At 41.5% G+C, this 21,760-nt stretch overlaps 1 protein-coding gene across 1 annotated transcript in view; it reads right to left on the bottom strand.

Annotated features, from left to right (window-relative positions):
• vps8 (VPS8 subunit of CORVET complex) overlaps positions 1-21,760 on the bottom strand; it is a 179,632-nt gene that overhangs the window by 24,315 nt on the left and 133,557 nt on the right.

Genomic DNA, 21,760 nt, shown 5'->3' on the forward strand with positions numbered 1-21,760 from the left:
TATATAATCAACCAATCACATGGCAGTTGCTTCAATGCATTTAGGGGGGTTCTAGTCAAGACAATCTCCTGAACTCCAAACTGAATGTCAGAATGGAAAAGAAAGGTGATTTAAGGTCAGAGGAGAATGGGCCGACTGATTCAAGCTGATAGAAGAGCAACTTTGACTGAAATAACCACTCGTTACAACCGAGGTATGCAGCAAAGCATTTGTGAGCCACAACAGCCACAACCTTGAGGGATGGGCTACAACAGCAGAAGACCCCACCGGTACCACTCATCTCCACTACAATAGAAAGAGAGGCTACAATTTGCAAGAGCTCACAAAATTGGACAGTTGAAGACTGAAAAATGTTGCCTGTCTGATGAGTCTAGATTTCTGTTGAGACATTCGATGGTAGATCAGAATTTGCCGTAAACAGAATGAGAACTGGATCCATCATGCCTTGTCACCACTGTCCGGGCTGTGTGGTGGTGTAATGTGTGGGGTAGTTTCGGGGCACACTTTAGGCCCCTTAGTGCCAATTGGGCATCGTTTAAATGCCACGCCTACCTGAGCATTGCTTCTGCCATGTCCATTCCTCTTATGCTCCATGTACCCATCCTCTGATGGCTACTTCCAGGCAGATATGCACCATGTCACAAAGCTCGAATCATTTCAAATTGGTTTCTTGAACATGACAATAACAATAATAATACATTTTATTGTAATGCACTTTACATTAAACAAATCTCAAGTGCTACAGTAAGATCATAAAAGCAAGGTAAAAAAAACAAAACATCAGTGTAAATATCTATAAATAGTGCCACGACATTTTTGTGCAAATTAAAACATTAAGTTCTGCTAAAAATAAATGTTTTTAGTCCTTTTTTAAATTCTCAAAGCCGTGGTGTCCCTTTGATAGTCAGGGAGGGCATTCCACTTCCGAGCGGCAGAGCAAATGCACGATCACCCATGGTCCTGGCTTAGTCTGGGAATTGGAGGCGGTTGGAGTTGTTTGAGCGGAGGGATCGTGTTGTAGTGTGAGGGATGAGTAGTTCTTTTAGGTGGGGGGGGGCATTTCCATAGATGCACTGGTGGGTGAAATTAAGACCTTGTATTCAATCTACAGAGACGGAAGCCAGTGAAGAGTGGAGATGTGGTGTGATGTGGTCATACTTTCGCACTCTCATCAGGATCCTTGTAGCACTGTTCTGAACTATGCAGTTTCTGCAGACTATTGATAGGGATCCCAATCAGAAGTGTGTTACATGAATCCAGTCTGGAGGAGACAAAGGCGTGGACCAGTTTTTCGCATCAGCTAAGATGAGTGTAGACAGATTTTTGCAATATTTCTGAGATGATAGAAGGAGATCTTGCAGAGGTTTTTGATATGGCTTCAAAGGAGTTGGGGATCAAATCTTACACCAAGATTTGACGTTGTGGAGAGGGGAATGTCTGACCAGATAGTTATACCGGTTATGGAGGATGACTGGACTTGATGTGAGGTGCCAACAAGGATTGCCTCGGTTTTAGAGCTGTTTAACTGGAGAAAATTGTGTTTCATCCACACCTTTATCTCCTCCAGACAGGTGGTGAGTGTTGAAGACGATGGTGCTGTAGTTGCAGTGGGGTTGTGAGTCATATTCACGTACAGTTGCGTGTCATTGGCATAACAGTGAAATGACACTCCATGGCGACTGATGACGTGGGCGCGGGAGGATGTAAATGATGAAGAGGATGGGCCAAGGACTGCCCCTGGGGGAATCCGCAGGTGACTGTGTGTTCCGGGACTTGCGCTTCTAAGTGAAATGTACTCTGTTCTGTCCGTGAGGTATGATTTAAACCAGTTCAGAGCAGTGTCAGTAAGTCCAGTGGCTTGGTGTAGCCGGTTGAGGAGTATGCCATGATTCACAGTGTCAAAAGCAGCAGACAGATCGAGGAGCATGAGAAGGGAAGGTGAGCCAGCATCAGCTGCCATTCGTAGGTCGTTTGTGACTCTGACCAGGGCTGTTTCGGTGCTGTGAGCAGAGCAGAAACCAGACCAACATTTTTCAAAAAGGTTGTTATGCTTGAGGTGGTCCTGGAGATGGGCGGCAACAACTTTTTCCAGTACTTTGGAGAGGAATGAGAGATTGGAAATGGGCCTGTAATTTGTAAGTGTCTCTGGATCAAGGGTGGGTTTTTTCAGAAGTGGTCTGATTATGGCAGTTTTAAGGGCAGATGGAACATTGCCAGAATGGAGGGAGTGGTTTATTACAGTGGTAATCAGAGGGCTTAGGGCAGAGGTGTTTGCTTTGACTAGAGCTGTAGGAAAGGGGTCGAGGGCACAGGTGGTTGTTTTCATCCTTTGGATGATCTTCTCAACCTCTTGCTGGGAGATTTCTGAAAGCAGTGTAGGGACTGGGGGACTGCAACTGTGAGTGGACAGTTGGCTGGCTGGTAGTGTTGAGATCCAGGAAAGGAAGAGTGGATTGAGTCTATTTTTGTTTTGAAAAAGTCCAGGAAATTATTACAGTGCCTTCTCTGTAGTTTCTGTGAGTGAGGGGGTTTGTGTTTTTGAGAAGATAATTTATGGTGGAGACACACTGCTTGGAGTTTCCTGGGCTGTTTCTGATGACGTTTGAGTAGAACTGTGACCGTGCATCTGTAAGGGATTTTGAGTAATCCTTTTGGTGTTCCCGAAAGCTAGCTTGTGCACAGTGAGACCTGTGGCTTTGTATCTTCGCTCTATGGCACGCCCTGATGCCTTCATTTTCCGTAGCTCACTGGTGTACCAGGGGGCTGACCGGGAGAAAGTGACTGTTCTGGTTGTGACCGGAGACGTGGAATCCAGGATTCTCTTTAGGGTGTTGTTGTAGTAATCCACAGAGTCCATGGCTGGTAACAGTTTGCAGAAGGAGATGTCGGAGGTCTGATGCCAAGTCTCTGGGTTGATGTTTTTCAGATTTCTGAAGCAGATTTGTCGTTTGGGCTTGATGGGGTGACGGTGAAGACATCTTCATGAAATAGCCTCTTGGTCAGAGACACCCAATCATAGACCAGGAGATTGCTGAGATGAGCAGAGTTAGTAATGACCAGGTCGGTGTGTGCCCCTGGTGTAGTGGGGACATCGACAAGTTGTGTCAGATTCAAACAGTCGAGTATTGAGGAATTCTGCTGCAAAACGGCAGGTGGGAGTTTACATGAATATTCATATCTCCAGGACAATGATATTGGCAGACATTGTACCAAATGTTGAGAGAAGGTTGGACATCTCTGGGAGAAGATGAGTTGGTTTGGGTGGCCGGTAGATGAGAAGTATTGTTGTAGAGAGAGGGGGCTTACATTTAATGCAAGGCATTCAAAAGAAGACAGCTCAGGTAGGGCAACTGGGGACAAGCCCATACACTTCGTGGATGACAGCCAGACCACCACCGCGCCCTGTGCTGCAGGCTTTCTGTAGGTAGCAGTAGCCAGGAGGACAGGTCTCATTTAACAGAAAAAACATCTGGTTGGTGCCAGGTTTCTGTAGGCACATCAATCCAAACATCCATCTAGAATATGTCATGTATAGGCAGATTTGTTCAATCTTTATGGTGGATGGAGCAGTGTGTCTCTGTATTGGTCGGAGTAGACTGAATCCACTCCACGTTTTCCATCCCAGTTAGTGCGTAGTGTTGCCGTGGAAACTCCAGCGTTATTGTCCTAGGAGTGGCAGCACCCTGATGACGTTGTTGAGATGCGACGAGGCGTGCGCCAGCCCAGAGGGATGGGATGTTGTGTACCGACCGGAGAAAACAAACTTTCGGCCGCAACTTCTGTGAATATAGCGCGCCGGCGAATGAGTCCAAGCTGTTTAATGACCGATATGCAAGATGGAGTGGCATAGTTGTTGAAGTTCTTCAGTTGGGTGACGGAATACTTCAGCATCAGTCAGTCGTGGAGAGTGGTCTGTTCGCCTTAGCAATACCCTGATGCACAGAAAGGCCATTAGACACAGTAAGTGACCAGCAGTGCTTTGGGTGGGACCTCACAAACTCAGCAGTGACTTTGGTTGAAAGTCTCTCGGTGGCAGGCAGCGATGGATAGCTAGGTACGGGAAAATCCGAGCAAATGGCCAACTGGTAAGTAGACATCCGCTGGACGGCAGAATCCTAAAGAACACATACAATCCACAATGTTCACAGTAGCAACGACACTAGTATAACTTCTAGACGTAAAACTGGTCGATAATCGTACTGTAAGCCTAGTTTGTATAGCAACAACTGTTACACAAAAGATTTCGGACAATGAGTTCACTGTCCTAAAATGGCCCCCACAGTCACCAGATCTCAACCAATTTTGCATCTTTGGGATGTGGTGGAACGGGAGCTTCGTGCCTGAATGTGCATCCCACAATCTCCATCAACTGCAAGATGCTATCCTATCAATATGGGCCAAAATTTCTGAAGAATGCTTTCAGCACCTTGTTAATCAATGCCACGTAAATTAAGGCAGTTCTGAAGCGAAAGGGGGTCACAACAGTATTAGTGTGGTGTTTCTAATACCCTATTGGTGAGTTGTATTTTGCTACATTACAAATTCCTTTGTTACTGATTAAAAAAAAACTTTGACTAACAAAAACGGAAAGGAAGAAAAAAACAAATCGCAAATGCATTATGGTATTCGGCATTTCCAGCATTTACACAGGTAACATTACTCAGTTAGAGAAAAATCCCAACCCCCCTGTATTTGCATCTCTATTCATAGGCCGTGATACTATACAGTGATGCCCACATGTGTATGGCTTTAAAACATGCAGTAGCCATCTTGACTGGGAACGATACAAAGAGGATTACTAATGGCTGCTGGGCAGATGAAATCACGCTAGTCTTGTTACTTAAACTAAGTAGGCTACAATAAAACTTTTTGAGTAAAGATTTAATACTTTCAATGAACCCACCTGTATAGACAGGCATAAGCATGTAAAAAGGGATATTTCAATCTACTCGGTCCACTCTTGTCCACCGCTGTTGGTTTGTAGTTGGTTTTGTAGTGTTGCTGGGAATCTTTAAACTTTGACGAATTCTTATAACGTAACTGTTAGCTAAATGACCATCTTTTCTGCTGGAGTGGTAAATATATGGATGCATTAAAGAACCAAAACGATCATTTGGCTACTTAATATGTATGTGAATGACACAATGTTAGTTTGCCTACTTCATTCTTGATGATGATGGTGGTTGTGTAACAGCATTGTTTAATTGCAAATGAGGCATACATGACAAATGCATAGCCTGCTTACAGTCTATTCATCATTAAAGCTGGACCTTTTTCAACTTTTCACTTCAGCCTCTTTGACAGTGATTTTTTACATGACAAAAGCCTTTCTTTCTGCAAGCATTTCCATGTTTCAGTATCAAAGACTTTAACCATCACTCACTCCTCAGTTAACTGCCTCCAACTCTGAGATATTTTTCTAGTTAAAGAGCCAGCATCATAATGGATTTTCCATGTTTTTTAGGAGTTTGCTCACACTATTACATGTTAAAAAAAAGAAGCAGTATTCAGTAAAAAGTTCCAACAAAAAATGTAAAAAATGTGTTGATAAGACCCCTGCTCTACAGTGCACTACAGTGACAAATGATCAACATCTAGCTGCCTACCAGGCGCAAACAACCATGTTTTGTGGCATTGCTAATTTTTTGTCTAGCACTACAACCCGTAGGACAACTATGTAGGACACTGACTAAATAATACATCTAATAAGCTCATACGGGCTACTTATGTGTGTAGAAGCTAGCTGCAAGTGGATGTAAGGGCATTAGTCAAATGTATCAGTAGGTGTGAATGGTAAATGGAGAGCTCAGTTTTTTTTGGAGAGAATTGTAGCATGAAATGTCATGTTCGACATGTGTTATGTCATGTACAACATGTGTTATTGTTATTACATGTATACTAGAACTGTTGGTGTCCTTGTAAATTAGTGGTGCGCTTCTTTAATTAAAAAAACAAAAGTTTTGGATTTATGACCCATTGTCTATTTTCACTACTTAAGATACCCTGCCCCATTTTATAGTTTAAAAAAATATATAACTAAGTACTTTTACTAAAAGTACATTTTAATTAAACTACTTATTACTTTTATTTAAGTAATTTTCTGATAGGTATTTATTTCTTATACTTAAGTAATATTTCATCAAAGTATGTGGTACTTTAACTTGAGTACAATATTTAGTACTTTTCCACCTCTGGTTATCACTAGAGCAGACGCACACCATACCGTGGCTCCAGAGGCAGTTGAGGAACTTGAAAAGTAGCTGGTCATCCTAGAGAGAGAGAGAGAGAGAGAGAGGAGAGAGAGAGAGAAAAAAAAGAAGAGATTTATTCAGTGGAAACTTAACCCATGTCACACACTCCCCCAAGGATGCACTGAACTTAGAATCAAACAGTGAATTTATAACTCCTGGCCCGTCTGTGATATCTCTGGCCCAAAATATATTTTCCAATAGATTTACATGGTAAAGAGATTTCTGTAATCCCTGCAAAATTACTCTTTTCACTATCAAAATTGATCTATTCGCTCCGGTAACATTTGAAAAGTCTGGAAATATTGTGATACTGTGCTGTATTGATTATTTCCACACCCTAATACCTACCTACCAAAAATAAGCAGTGTGTATTTTGCAGGGGAAAATGAGACAGAAATTTGCTACCTAGCAGCACGCCCTGCGGTTCCTCTGCCTTACTACCCGCCACTGAGTATACTACATTGCAGAGGAAAAAGTAGATGGCAGCTCTGTGGACAGACCTAGTTAGCAGCAGTACCAACTCAATTCAGCCAGCGCAAACCTTATAGCCATCAACAGGCTGGTGGCCATGGCTGTGTGCGGTCTAACTTAACAGGTCTGTTGATACACAGGAGTAGGGGCAGTCCAGGATTAGATAAACTAACTAAAGGTTCGGTCAGCTAGCTGCATTAATACAAATTTATTCTGTGGGAAACTGGTAACCTGGGTCTAATAAGTGTGCTAGAATGTTGTTTTATCAACTGAACAATATGGTTACTCATAACGATGGGGCCAGATCATATGGCATTTAATTTGACATTAAACAGGCATTGACCATTTTGACATTGAACACTAGCCCTTATCAATTGATTAACTGAAGAATTCACTGCTGAAATTGGTAAGCATAAAAGCTGATTTTCAAGAGATATTAGTAAGGATGAAACCCAGCAAGTTTTTTTTACAGCTGGATATGAGTACCTGTCTCTTGTAAGTTGGAATCCCCACCAATCACGCACTAAACATCCCTCGTAGTCTGACCATTCACTGGTCCCTCTAATTGTTTAACAGTGTTGAAGCATTGAAGAAATGACACCAGTCACAACACAGGAACACACATAAAATAAATTGCCCCGTGCATGCTGGGAGGGCTTCAAACACACCTACCTCATGTAACTGCATATAACTTGTGCAAACCATTGCATTTCTCAAAAGTTCAAAATGACGGTCTAGTTAAAAGCATACTTGCAGCTAAGACAAATATGAAGATGAGAACAAGGACAGTCACAATCTTGAGGAGGAAATTATGAGACAGAGTTGCATCAGTTGGCAACATTACACTGCAGCTGCAGCACAGCAGGGGTTTAGAGTATGGTTGATCACACCACCATTACCTAAACACCAGCTGATTTGTGCTCTTTGAATAAGCAAGACGGTCTGTCCTCAGTGTTACTGTATAGTCTGTAAAAATGCCAATGATTGGATATGGATTACATAGCTTGTGCTTTTGTTATTATGTTAAAATGCATTGCAGTACTGGTAACTTTAACTCAGAAGAAAACAGTTTGGATTGTTAAGAAAAACAAAAATTAGCTTTCCAAACAGTCAGCAGGAACACATGGATGAAAGCTGCTCAATTAAAAGTAGAAATTCAATGTGCTCATTTTGTGTACACAATGCAGTAGCAAAAGCATATAGAACACAAGACAAGGATTGGATACCAACTTCTCAGGTTTATAGACCTTTAAAGATTGATGCTCTTCATCAGGCAGCATTCAGTTAATTTATTTCACACTGAAAGCTTTCTTTCCTTTAAAGTCACGGTTTAAAGAATTGTGTGACATCATCATGGCTAGTTCTAGTAAAAGTAAAAAATGATCTTCTGCAGTTTTAGTTCAGAAATTAATTTATGTATTCTGCAATATCTTGAAGCTGATATCCATGCAGTAGACTTTCAACACAAAACTACCAGATAAAGAAGTTATAATAAATCTTATTATTTTAACCTTACCTGAAGCTCAGAGATGATTTGCTGCACCTCTTTAGCATAGTGAACACAACTAGGTCGCTGACTTGCTGGGATCAAGGATCCACAGCTCCTGTGAAGTATGTAAAGGTACTTAGATACATATTGTTAGTTAGAGATGTCTTCCTAATATTTATTGATACAAATATGAAAAATAGATGATTGCACAGATTTCACAAAACAATCAAGCAGACATAGCCAATCACAATTGTGAGGCTGTGTTGTTGCTAGCTCCTTCATCTAGACTGGCAACCCTCATGTCTCCCTCATGACTGCTGGAGTAAAAGTTTTGCTCTTTGAAGATGCTAAAGGTGCAGGACCGGTATTGCATTCGCTTTACTGCACCGTTGCGAAAAAAAAGGGAGCTGAGCAGTTTCTACCCTTAACTATGGTCACGAAAGCTAGGTCATGACTAAAAGAACTAGATTACGGTACGACGGCCGAAGGAATTTCTCAAGAGTGGCTGGGGTCTCCCTTAGAGATACGGCGAGAAGATCAGTAATTCCTGAGAAGTCAAGTAGAGAGTAGAGCCGCTGCTCCTTAGCGTTTAGAGCGTATAGAGGCTCCCCAGGCGCCTACCTAGAGGTTCACGAAGGCTCCCAGCACGTCCAGCTGGGAGGAGGCCTAGATATATGTCCACACTGCCCGCGAACGCCTCAGGATCCCCAAGTCAGAGCTGGTTAATGTGGTTCGGGAAGGAAAGTTTGGGTCTTCTGCTGGAGCTGCTGCCCCCGCAACCCAACCCCGATAAGCAGATAAGACGGATGGATGATGGATAAAAAAAAAAAGAAAAAAGTATTGGCTTATTAACCCTTGTAGTTTCTAGGTTAAGGAATCTAATCTGGATCCCTTCTGGTCATCGTGAAACATGCTTGACTACATTCTCTCCACCCTGGAGTACCTCGGGATCCCTGAGGAAGTGCTGGAAGACAAGGACCCCTTTTCTACCTTGCTTAGCCGGATACCCACGTGACCTGTCTATAATTTAGGGATAATCAAATTTATGTGTCTGTCTGAGTATGTTCTGACCTGTATGTGTTGCATTCCTTTGTCTTGACTCCTGTTTCTCCTCCGGGCTGTATCTGTTTCTCCCGGCGTAGGCCAGCATGGACATCAGATTGTGGATGTACTGAAGATTTCCCCCTGACACACCACACACACGCATTTTTACTGCTTATATGAATCCACAAATTATATTACAATAGTAAACAGACTTAAACATAACAAGGGTCTTCTACATTCTTTCGACAATTAAAGATAAGAAAACACACCAGACTATGTGTTACACCTGGATGAATACAATGTCACCAGCTGTCTAGCCTTTATATGATAACTTGCCAATCCTAATCAACAAACAAAAATAATGTAAGTGCACACATTCAAATGTACTACATTCAACCAAACAAATGTATAGTTTGATGAATCTGAAATGTATGCTACTTTCTGAGGGGGTCTCTCAGATAGCAGTCAATGATCCTGTCATACAGATGTTTCTTCTCTAAAGAAATTCACAGATTTGTAGTGCTGGAGGACCAGACGGGAGACACAAAGATTGTCATTGAGGCCACATAATGTTAAAATAACAATAAGCCAAAAAATAGTAAACTTATATAAATTATTATAGTGGACTTAAATCCATTGTTGTCTTTGAGGTTTTTCAACAGATTTTTACTGACACTTTGAATAAGACCTTCACACGAATATCCACATTGGACATCATAGCTGCACTATCAATATTTAAATTAACCATTGCTATGTTAATGTGAAGGTGTCTCCTATAGGGACAATCCCACAGAAAATGATTACTAACTCAGCACTTCCCAAATTTGCAGTTTGGTTCAGTTCCACGCATTCTCATAAATTCAACTCTGTTTGCAACTTCACCAGACAGCCCGACCTACTGGACGCGCCTGTCCAGCCTCCCACAGGCGACACACGCCACATATAGTAACATATTTCTCTCAGGAGTTTCTTTTTGCTTTAGTGAAGCCCTGTCAGGTGAATAGTGAACTACATTTGGCAAAACCTGTACCAAGGAAGCTCATAACCCGAAAAAAAGTTACAAAATATAGAACTTTTTTTTAAAATGTATGGAAAATACAAAAAAGGTACAAGTTTTAAAATAATAAAATTACTTATACGATTTTTTATAGTAAATGTCTTTGGTTTCAGTCTTTGTCGGCTACTCACAACTTAGCTTTCTCTGCCAAAGCCAACAGCCTTTCTTCATTAAACTGTACCACACCGCCAACCTCAGGCAGCTCCACAGAACCTACACACAAGTCCCAATAAACACCGTCACATGATATGATGGCATCCTCTACAAATTCCAACTTATTCAGCATTTTCATAATAACATACATACATACATTATTCAATAAAATTCGATTAAACTGGGACAGCAATGCAGCAATAAGAGGCACTAGATGGAAGAAGGTACTTTGTAACAACAGTTTGAGTTTTTCAAAGTTATCAAAGTGCAATTTAATGCACATTTTTTTATCAAGGCGCACATGAATGCACCATTAGTATATATATTGTTACATTAATAAGAGAGAGAAGAGAGAGAGAGGAGAGAGAGAGAGAGATAGAGAGAGAGAGAGAGAGAGTGTAAGGAACTGCTATGTGTTTTCTTCACCAACCTGCTGCTCTCAGTATGTCGAGTCATCGTCTGGGCAACACAGGACTCAGAACCTGGAAAGACTGGTATTTTATTTTAATTTACTGTGTGCGGGACATATTTGGGCAAGCTACCGTAGGAGTTTAACCACCAGCCAATAATAGCACACAGGGTGGGCATTCCCAACTGCCCTTTCCTCATCAGCCTCTACTGACTATGAAGCTTTGTATTCACTCATAAACTGCATAAACAATGTGGCACCTTCCTATGAAGGCGTGGCGTGTTTTCAGGGGCTTTAGAACATAACCGTGCTGTAAACATCTCAAAGAGCCTTCTGTTCCTCTGATTATGGTTTTAGTATGGGTATTTAGATTTCCACCGACATTCCGAGTGTTGGTCTTAGCTCGTAGGAGGGTTGCAGTTATTGTTTTTATCTTGAGAGGCAAGATAAGTTATTATGTAAAGTGTCCTGGGCCACCGACCCTCCCGCTGCAGTGGAGAGAAGGGCAATAGAGTGTTGCCAATGGCAATCCAGCAGCGTATTGTTGTGTTGGCACCATCTCGTCTGCCATAGAAGATATGCTGCCATTCTAGCAGGTGTGTGTGTGTGTGTTGGTGTGTGTGTTGTGTGTGTGTGTGTATGTGTGTGTATGTGTGTGTATGTGTTGTATGTGTGTGTATGTGTGTGTGTGTGTGGTGTGTGGTGTGTGTGTGTGGTGTGTGGTGTGTGTGTGGTGTGTGTGTGTTGTGTGTGTCCAAATCCATCCCTCCAAACCAAAATCCATCTGGAGCGTCTCATGTGCAGCTCTTGTCTTGTATATGAATTGAGTTGCTGTATCATTTCTGATTCTCACTGTCAGTGGGGATGTGATCAGCTTGACTGTCACCCTCTAACACCCCACATCTTCAATAGTGTGTGGACAGTGGGTGAGAGAAACAGGAAGATAGCACAACAGCAGCAGTCTCCAGCAGGATTTTAACTGGTGATGGTTACAGGTTGTGTATCTTGAACCACTAAGTCACTAGGACAACACTGTTTTTTGAAAACATTGGACACTAAACTGACGGAGGCTTTTGACTATCATTGACTTCAATGGATTACTCTGCTAATTACAAGTAAATTATCAGTATTATTGGGCTGGAATGTGTATCAAATTGTATGCCTTTACCATGAGATCAACAGAAGAGACAACAGTATCTCAAATTGCCTCTCAACAAAAGTTCCCAAATGGGACTTGAACCGTGTTTGGTGATTTAACCTCAGACTGACAAAAGTTGAGAAAAAGTTGCTAAAGTTGAATTAATATTTTAGGCGTTTAGGAGTTAATGGATTTGGATTTAATTTAGATTATATAGTATAAATACCCACTTTCATCAATTACAACCACAATGGATGTACTGATTTGGATATGATCCTAGATCCTCTCAAATCAATTTTTGTAAATGTAACCTCCGTCAGTTGATGTGACAATAGTGTCTATTGACACCAGGTCATGGTAATGTTCTTCATGTTGGTTCTAAGAGATATGGAGAAAGAAATCACTCAAGCAGAGTGCACAGCTTCCGTAAAAAACGGAGGTATGTGAAAACTTAAGCCTTTATCTCTGATATGGGCATCTCCAGATGGGGTGGTATTCGCGCAATGACCTCACAATAGTAGTTGTTTAATTAAAACCCCAGGTATATTCTTTCTTAAACCTATAAGGGAGGCATCACACCAGGGAGTCATTGATACCTAAAGTAAGGAGGTATTCTATCCTTTATGTCAGCCCCATCGTATAGGTGCATTTTAAAAACCCTCTTGTAGATGGAGTTGTAAACATAAGAGGAGTAGTTCTACCTAAGACTGAGTTACCTGCTACTAGTACCAACTTGGCTGGCAAAAGATTCCCCCAGACCTATCATGTCAACGCACCCCAGCTTTGGTAAACAGCTAAAAACTTTGTAATTGCAGAGGTCTGTGTGTGCCTTCACCACTACTGCTATGAGAGATGCTCAGAACAGGTCTGAACATTGGGGTATTCAGGGGATCGCGATCGGTTACCTGATCAAGAGCTTTCTTTGTTCACAAAAGTGTGTTGTCTGGCTTGGCCAACTGGCGGCACAAAACGGTGAAGAGACCCCCCACCTGGATGGAGTGAATCGGTTGTCCACCATCACCTAAGTAACCAGAAATACATAATCCTGGGCAAAGAAAAAGATAAATAAAACTTTGTAGTATTTCTGATATTACTAGAATCGATCATTCCATTTCAAGTAAACTAATTGTTTTCCTAGTGTGTTTGTTGGTATTAAAAATACAGGGATTTGTTTAATAAAGATAAACAAAAATGTAATACTCTAGCTACATGGGTATGATCATGTCACTGGTATTTGTGTTTTTGGTCTGTGTTGCCAGTGACAGAAAGCACAACCAAAAGAAGGTTTAGCTCTGAATGGTTCTGCAATATCACTTTTTCTGTTTCGAGAAAAGGACAAGATTATTAGACCCCTCTGCATGCTCCATGCTGCCTTATCCATCAACTCATGTGAAACAAACCACAGGACATGGAATGTTTTTTGTGATTTTACCTGAAGTAGGATGGCATATCCTCTGCTGTACTCAGGCCTGCTATCATTCTTACAGAGTCTTCAAATGTCTAGAATAAAGTCGAACCAAATTTTACATTACCTTCCCAAGGTAACAGTTCCATTTCTCAAAAGAAGGAAATGTGAAAACAACCTGAAATTGGTGGAGTATATCGATCACAAAACTACGTTAACACCTGTATGTTGTATGGTTGCAAAAAAAAATGTTTAAAGGACCAATTCTTTGGGTGAAGGAACTGAACTGATCGGCTTCTAAAACACCAGTTAATTTCACAGTTTTGAGGTCTCCAGTCAGTCAGTCGCAAGTGCATGTGCAGGGGACAAAGTGTATTTGTTTGCAAACCGTATCTTTATCCAACTAAATAGAAACGAATTAAAGTTCAGCAGTCTTTTTTTAGTTTCAATGATGCATCAAAACTATTGTTTTAATGTGCATATTCTAGTGATTCATATGTTTGAAGCACATTACACTACTGATTTAGTTTTGTCCTCTTCACATGCATGTCTTTACAATCATACTGATACCTATATCCGATAATGCTGATTACAATTCCTATCAATATGTTGATGTTAATGGTGATGGATGATGATGAGCGGTGATGATGACGTCGGGGGTGTAACCGTCTATATTTTACCTCACCTGAACATGGTGTGTGTGTGTTGTATGCTAGAGAGTGGAGACCAACTATTTTCACCGTAGTTGGACGAACGTAGGTTATTTCTGTGTTTAAAACAAGTTTACTTATGTTGCTCGTTGCAGTTTATAAAATAAAGATACGGATCATGTGACAATACGAAAATGCGGTCTTATTCACTGACTACTCCTACACATAGTTTTGCATTGGCAAAACCTAACTCCCAGGCGCTGTCGGTTTTGGCATTTCTTTAAAACCAATTCACAATTTATCTTGTGTCACTAAGGTTCTGATGGCTACGGACACAGGGCTCAGCATATGGGCATCGGACAGTAACTTGTTTTGGTGACATGTGCAATAGCTGTGCAAAGTTGATTCACACATGTCTACCTAAGTGTCCTGGATTCCCCTGCAGAGATTAGGACAGTTAATCATATTCCTCATTAATCGATACTGTGACGTTTAAGAATGCCAAACAAAGAGCAAAGTGAGGAGACATCCGGGACAAAAATAAGTGGTTACATCCGGCAAAACTCGGCAAAACTGAACTTTCCCATGTAAATGAAAAACGTTGTCAATATAGACTAAAGTGATTCACACAGTGAAATAACTGCTTTACTAGCAACCTGACTGAAGTGCATTTAACTTTTAATTTTACAAGGCCATGGTAGTAGATTCACAGCGTTTTGAGCTCAGGACACCTAATCACAAAAGCTTCTACCTCAAAGAAGTCCCCGATTGAATGAAAAAAGAATGAATGAAATAACTAAGTGAATGAATAACTCTCCATATTTCTCTGGATTATGTGACTAATCAAAATAATTATAGTATCCATACCAATAACATAACATCCAACTGTAAGATATTTCAAGAGCATCCAGTCTTTCACTGCGACACAATTAATCAGCTACAGAGTTGAAATTATATGAGAAATCTCACCATGCAAGGACATTAGGGAACTCCCGTGTGATCAAAGTGGAGGCGTTACGCATATACGGGAAAACATCCTCACTCCTCTACACGCGTCGTGAATGAGACGGATAAGGTACTCAAAACACCTGGCACACAAGAAACCCACCCACGACACACACTAAGCCCCACTGGTAATTATAAATGCTTGCATGTAAACTACATCCCATTTCTCGTTCATGAGTGCACCCACTGTGTTATAACCTGATTCTAATGACTGTCTATGTTAAATCAATTCCACACACACAACTCTTCTCACACACCATCACTCCCCACCCCAATCCAGCCCCTTATCCGTACTGACTGCTTTGTCTCTTCTTTGTGTTTTCTTCACCACCTCAAATCCATGTCAAGGCGGGCTCACTGAGCTGTTTTGTACAGCGTCTGACATCTGTGCAATCATATTACACACACACACACACAACACACAACACACACACACACACCACACACACACACACACACACACACCACACACACACACACACACACACACACACACACACACACCACACACACACACACACACACACCACAATTCAAGGCCGACTGAACTGATCAGGATTTTCAACAACGCCTACAGTTTAAATGTAAATGTGCTGTATTTATATAGCGCTTTTTCCAGTCTTAACACCTGCGCAAAGGGCGCTTTACACTCTACAGGTGAACATCACCATTCACACACATTCATACACTTGCCTGGTGCTGCCTACAGGTGCCACCTGCTCATCAGATAAAACATTCACACCATAAACCCCAAACCACTCCATGCGCAGCACGGGGCAACTCGGTTTCAGTGTTCTTGCCCAAGACACTTCGACATGACTGCAGGGTTCAGGATTTGAACCATCCAACCTTCCGATTGGCAGGCAACCGCTCTACGCACTGGCCACAGCCGCCCACAGTTGTGTCTCATACCTTCCTCAAACACACCCACACACACACACACACACACCCCACACACCACACCACACCACATCACACACACTACCACACTCCACATCCACAGACACGCATCCACAATATCCTTCATGTATGTATCTTGTGGCATTATGGTTGTTATGCGCTTGTATTATCTTAGCTATTCTGCTATATTGGCCTTTCAGAGTGCTGTGGCGGCGCTTTCACTACTGTATCTGCCCGAGGGCCTCTAAACTCTCTAAAACTGTTTTCGTTGGGCAGTGTACCTGTACATGTGTAATGACAAGGAAGTTGAATCTAATCGACATCCAATCCAATGTGGATTGTTACAATTGTAAAACAACTTATGCAGGATTCGTAAGTAGTTCAGTCCCACATCCTTCGCTCCCGAATCAATGTTGTGGAGTCATCATGTCCCACGACATGACAATTTATTGACTAAATTCACAATGTTCTGATGATTCATAAGTCCAAAGAGCTAAAACAAGGCCTCAATAAGCTTCCCACTACCCAGCTGACCCCAATGAACTTTTGGCCATTTTAACATACATACATACCTGGTTCTTGCCTGTAACCACAAGGCTTTCAGGGATGTTTCCTATGGGATATGCGCCTCCTCAAGACATGCAGCTACACCACACCACACACACACACAACACACACACACACACACACACACACACGACACACACACACACACACACACACACCACACACACACACCACACAACAACACCACACACACCACACTTAACAAGGGAGTAGTTTCAGGATTTTAACACACGGATGCTCTTTTCATAATGTATTGACAAACTCTGTAATAGTGTATGAAGGTCTTCCCCTTCCAATTTGGTAACCACTAACCATAAATATTCTAAAATACATGAGTCTGCGCACTGATAAGGAAACCATGGACCAAGTTTAAAAAAAAGGACTTGCCAGGTACAGCGTAAAACTGACGATGAAGCCACACTACATCCCACATACTAAAACAAGGCAAGAAAATATGTACAAAATTTGATCTACGAGCCTGATTTGACTGCTAATTGTTGTAATGTGCTTACTTTGTTGACTCTCCCTTCTGTAGGAAAAGACCATTGTGGGCTGCACTCGCTTTCTGTCTGCACTCAAAAAGGGGCCTTGCAGAATGCTAATACATATACAAGCTATATAAAGCCTTGTCCACTTCCATCTTTTAAGGTCAAGTTATGCTCTGACTATTGTCAATCGTGCCACTCTGGGGCTCTCCACTACAATGCTGTGAACCGTGTTTATTCAAACAGCAGACACTTTGAAACGTACATCTTACATCTACCTATCATGAAGCTATAAAAGGAAAGTCAAATTTGACATAATGTGTTGTGATATCCCAAATCTGGGCTGTTTAAGTAAGGAATTCTTAACTACAACTTTCCAAATGCGAGGGAGATATGGAGTCGTATATATATAACATAACAGATGTGCTGGCTGGAGCTAAACTTTCAAACTTGGGCTACATGTATCCACAACTCATAATGCTGATAGTTTAAACTACTGATCATGTGTGAACTACCTTATTTACACCAAAAGTTTTTTCTCCACCACCCACTTCCTCATCTGCCCGGAAAGAAAAGAGTTTAAAGACTGAAAATGTGCTTAAAAACAAAAAAAACCTATTGAGATACTAAAATGGTTGGTGCTATGACTTTGGTGGTAGGTGTTTCAACCTTACCTGTAGAACCCCCCCCACTCTAAGTGGCTGGGCCAATCCACTGCAAAGAAGTTTCTGAAATCACACCTAAGTAGACAATAGAATAATTATCAATTTCTTTCGCTCAGGCATGTGATGTACAGTATCCTATTAATGATTTATTAGTTGTAAAAATGAATCATATTTAAAACTGACTAAAAACAGATTCTCAATTACAAATAAATAAACTCACTATGCTGATATATCGCTTCCAGGTGCTGGCCCTTAGTGATTTTTTCTGTGTTGTTGGGTTTTTAATTATAAGCAGTTGTTGTAGGTTTTACCAACATGTGTGTTGCAAATAAAATCCTATAATTGATGATTTATATACTGCCAACGTTGTGTGAGAGTTGTAAACACTAATGTAAGACAACCACAGTAGAGTAAGCTGTATGAACATTATAATACAATAATATATATACCACACTGACCGTTCAAAAGGTTTGGGGTCACCCAACCAAGTTTGTGTTTTCCTAAAAATCACACTTCTTCACACCATATACGTTGTGGAAATGAATTAAAATAGAGTCAGACATTGACAGGTTAGAATAATGAGTTGTATTTGAAATAAGATTTTGTTTAACATCAACTTTGCTTGATCGTCAAGAATCTCTCCATTTGCAGCAATTAAGCATTGCAGACCTTTGGCATTCTAGGTGTTATTTGTTTGAGCGTATCTAGGCGAAATCTGCAACCCCAACCGCTTCCAGAAGCGAGCTCCGCACCATAGATTGTTGTTGTGGGAACTTCTTGCGTACCATACGTCAAGCTGCCCCACAACATCTCAATGGGGTTCAGATCTGTGTGACTGCGCTGGCCACTCCATTAGCTGATTAGATACCAGGCTGCCTCTCTGCTCTAAATAGTGTCTTGCACCATTTGGAGGTGTGTTTTAGGGTCATTTGTCCTGTTGTAGGATGAAATGTTCTCCAATCAAAGCGCTGATCCCTGGTGTATGGCATGGCGTTGCAAAATGAGTGATACCTTCCTTATTCGAATCCCTTTTACCCTGTACAATCTCCACCTTAACAGCACCAATGCAACCCCTAGACCTCAATTCCTCCACCATGTCTTAACGATGGCTCATGTGGCATTCTTCCAGTCATCCTTTCATTGTTCTGCTCTCACACACAACGTTCTTCTTTGTGTCCAAACACCAAACTCTCAAACTTGGATTCATCCGTCCACAACACTTTTTTTCCAGTGCTTCCTCTGTCCAATGTCTGTGTTCTTTGTGCCCATCTTTAATCTTTTTCTTTTGATTGGCCAGTCTCAATTGCTTTTTCTTTGCCACTCTGCCCTGAAGCCCAATCCTCCAGCCGCCTCTTCACTGTAGATGTTGAACTAACGTGTTTTGCGGTACTTTTAATCTAAATGCCAGTTGGGGACCTGTGGGGCGTCTGTGTCTTCTCACAACTAGAGACTCTATTACTTATCTTCTTGCTCACAGTTGTGCAACGGCGGCTCCCACTTCTTTTTCTACCTGGTTAGAGCCTGTTTTGCTGTCTCCTGAAGGGAGTAGTACACACCCGTTGTAGACAATTTTCAATGTTCTTAGCAATGTCTTGCATGGAAAGCCTTTATTTCTAAGGACAAGAACTAACTGTCGAGTTTCGAATGAAAGTTCTCTTTTATGGCCATTTTGAGCGTTTAATTGACCAGCCACCAATGTGTGATGCGCCAAAACTCAATCTGCTCAAGAGGAAGGTCATTTTGTAGCTTCTGTAACGCCTACAGACTGTTTTCAGATGTGTGGAACTGATTGCACAAGGGTTTTCTAATCATCAATTAGCCTTCTGAGCCATGAGCAAACACATTGTACCATTAGAACCTGAGTGATGAGTTTGCTGGACAATGGGCCTCTATACAGCCGATGTAGATTTTGCACCAAAAACCAGACATTTGCGCTAGAATAGTCATTACCACATTAGCAATGTATCGAGTGTATTTCTTTCTCTAGCGTGTATTGGATTTCTCAGTTAAGACTAGGTTAAAGTTATCTTCACTTGAAAAAGTACAGTGCTTTTCCTTCAAAAAATAGGACATTTCATGTGACCCCAAACTTTTGAACGTGTGTGGTATATATCATATATACAGCTCACATACATCACATATATATTATATATATACTATATACACACATACATACATAATAATATATATAACCCACATACATACATACAGATATTATACACACACACCCATCTACTATATATATATATATCACACACATACATCCATATATATATACACACATACTACATCATAGATATAAATATATATACACCCCATACATATATATATAATATACCACATACTACCTAATACCACATCATAATACATATATACCATCATATCTATACTAACCCATTACTGTACATAGATATATATATTCACACAATACCTAATATTATACCACATACATAATCAACATACATACTACATATATATTCACACTAGCATACATACATATCTTAACACACATATCATACATAACATACATATATATAGTATATATATATACACCCACATATAGCTATATATATATATCTACATCACACATACATATAATACACTCACCCGGCCACTTTATTACCTGTACACTCGTCCAACTGCTCGTAACACTTAATTCTAACGCAGGCCCAATCCATGGCGGCAACTCAGTGCATTATAGGTCAGTAGACTGTCAAAGAAATCCTCGTGCAGTTCAAACTCGAGCATCAGTATGGTTAAGAAAGGTGGTTTTGAGTGACTTGAACGTGGCATGATTGTTGGGTCGCCAGAAGGAGCTTGTCTGAGTTATTTCAGAAACCTGCTAATCGTACTGGGATTTTCACGCACAACCATCTCTAGGGTTTACAGAGAATGGTCCGAAAAGAAAAACATCCAGTGAGGCGGCAGTTCTAACAGTGGTGCGGAAATGCCTTGTTGATGCCATAGTCAGAGAGAATGGCCAGACTGGTTCAGCTGATAGAAGGCAACATTACTCAAATAACCCCCGTTACAACCAAGTGGGGCAGAAGAGCATCTCTGAACGCACAGTACGTCGAACTTGAGGGCAGTATGGGCTACAGCAGCAGAAGAGCCACATCGGGTGCCACTCTCTTCAGCTAACGACATGAACTGAGAATACATTTGCAAAAGCTCATCGAAATTGGACAATAGAAGATTGGAAAAACTTTGCCTGGTCTGATGAGTCTCGATTTCTGCTGCGACAGTCGATGGTAGGTTCAGAATTTGGCGTCTACAACAGAAGCATAACGGATCCATCCTGCCTTGTATCAACTGTTCAGGCTGGTGGTGTGGTGTCATGGTGTGGGAATATTTTCTTTCTTGGCACTCTTTGGGCCCCTTGGTACCAATTGAGCATCGTTGCAACCGCCAGCCTACCTGAGTATTGTTGCTGACCATGTCCATCCTTTTATGACCTACTGTACCCCTTCTGATGGCTACTTTCAGCAGGATAATGCGCCATGTCATAAAGCTGGAATCATCACGACTGGTTTCTTGAACATGACAATGAGTTCGCTGTACTCAAATGCCGCTCCACAGTCACCCAGATCTCAATCCAATATAGATGGTTTGGGTTGGGGGGAACGGGAGTTTCGCGATCATGGATGTGCAGCCAACAAACTGCTGGCAACTGTGGCTCCATCATGTCATATGGACCAACTCCTGAGGAATGCTCAGCACCTGTTGAATCTATCCACGAAGAATTGGGGCAGTTCTGAAGGCAAAAGGGGGTCCACCCTTCTACTATCATTGGTGTACCTAATAAAGTGGCCGGTGAGTGTATATACTGACCACGGCAGCAGTTTAAACTAATGAGCTCATCTGAATACTTTAATACTCACAGGGGGTGAGCAGGGCTGCCCTTTATCACCTCTCTTATTTGTCTTGGCTATGAAGCCGCTTGCAGAGCCATTAGGACGACACCTATCGTACGATCCGTGTTGGAGACTGGACGGCTGTGTCACCAAAAATAACCTATAGCTACGATGTACAAAAAAAAAAAAAAAGGGGCCTTCTACCTTCCTAGTCGTA

The sequence above is a fragment of the Etheostoma spectabile genome, chromosome 10 (genome assembly GCF_008692095.1).
Source record: "Etheostoma spectabile isolate EspeVRDwgs_2016 chromosome 10, UIUC_Espe_1.0, whole genome shotgun sequence".
NCBI classification, from domain to species: domain Eukaryota; kingdom Metazoa; phylum Chordata; class Actinopteri; order Perciformes; family Percidae; genus Etheostoma; species Etheostoma spectabile.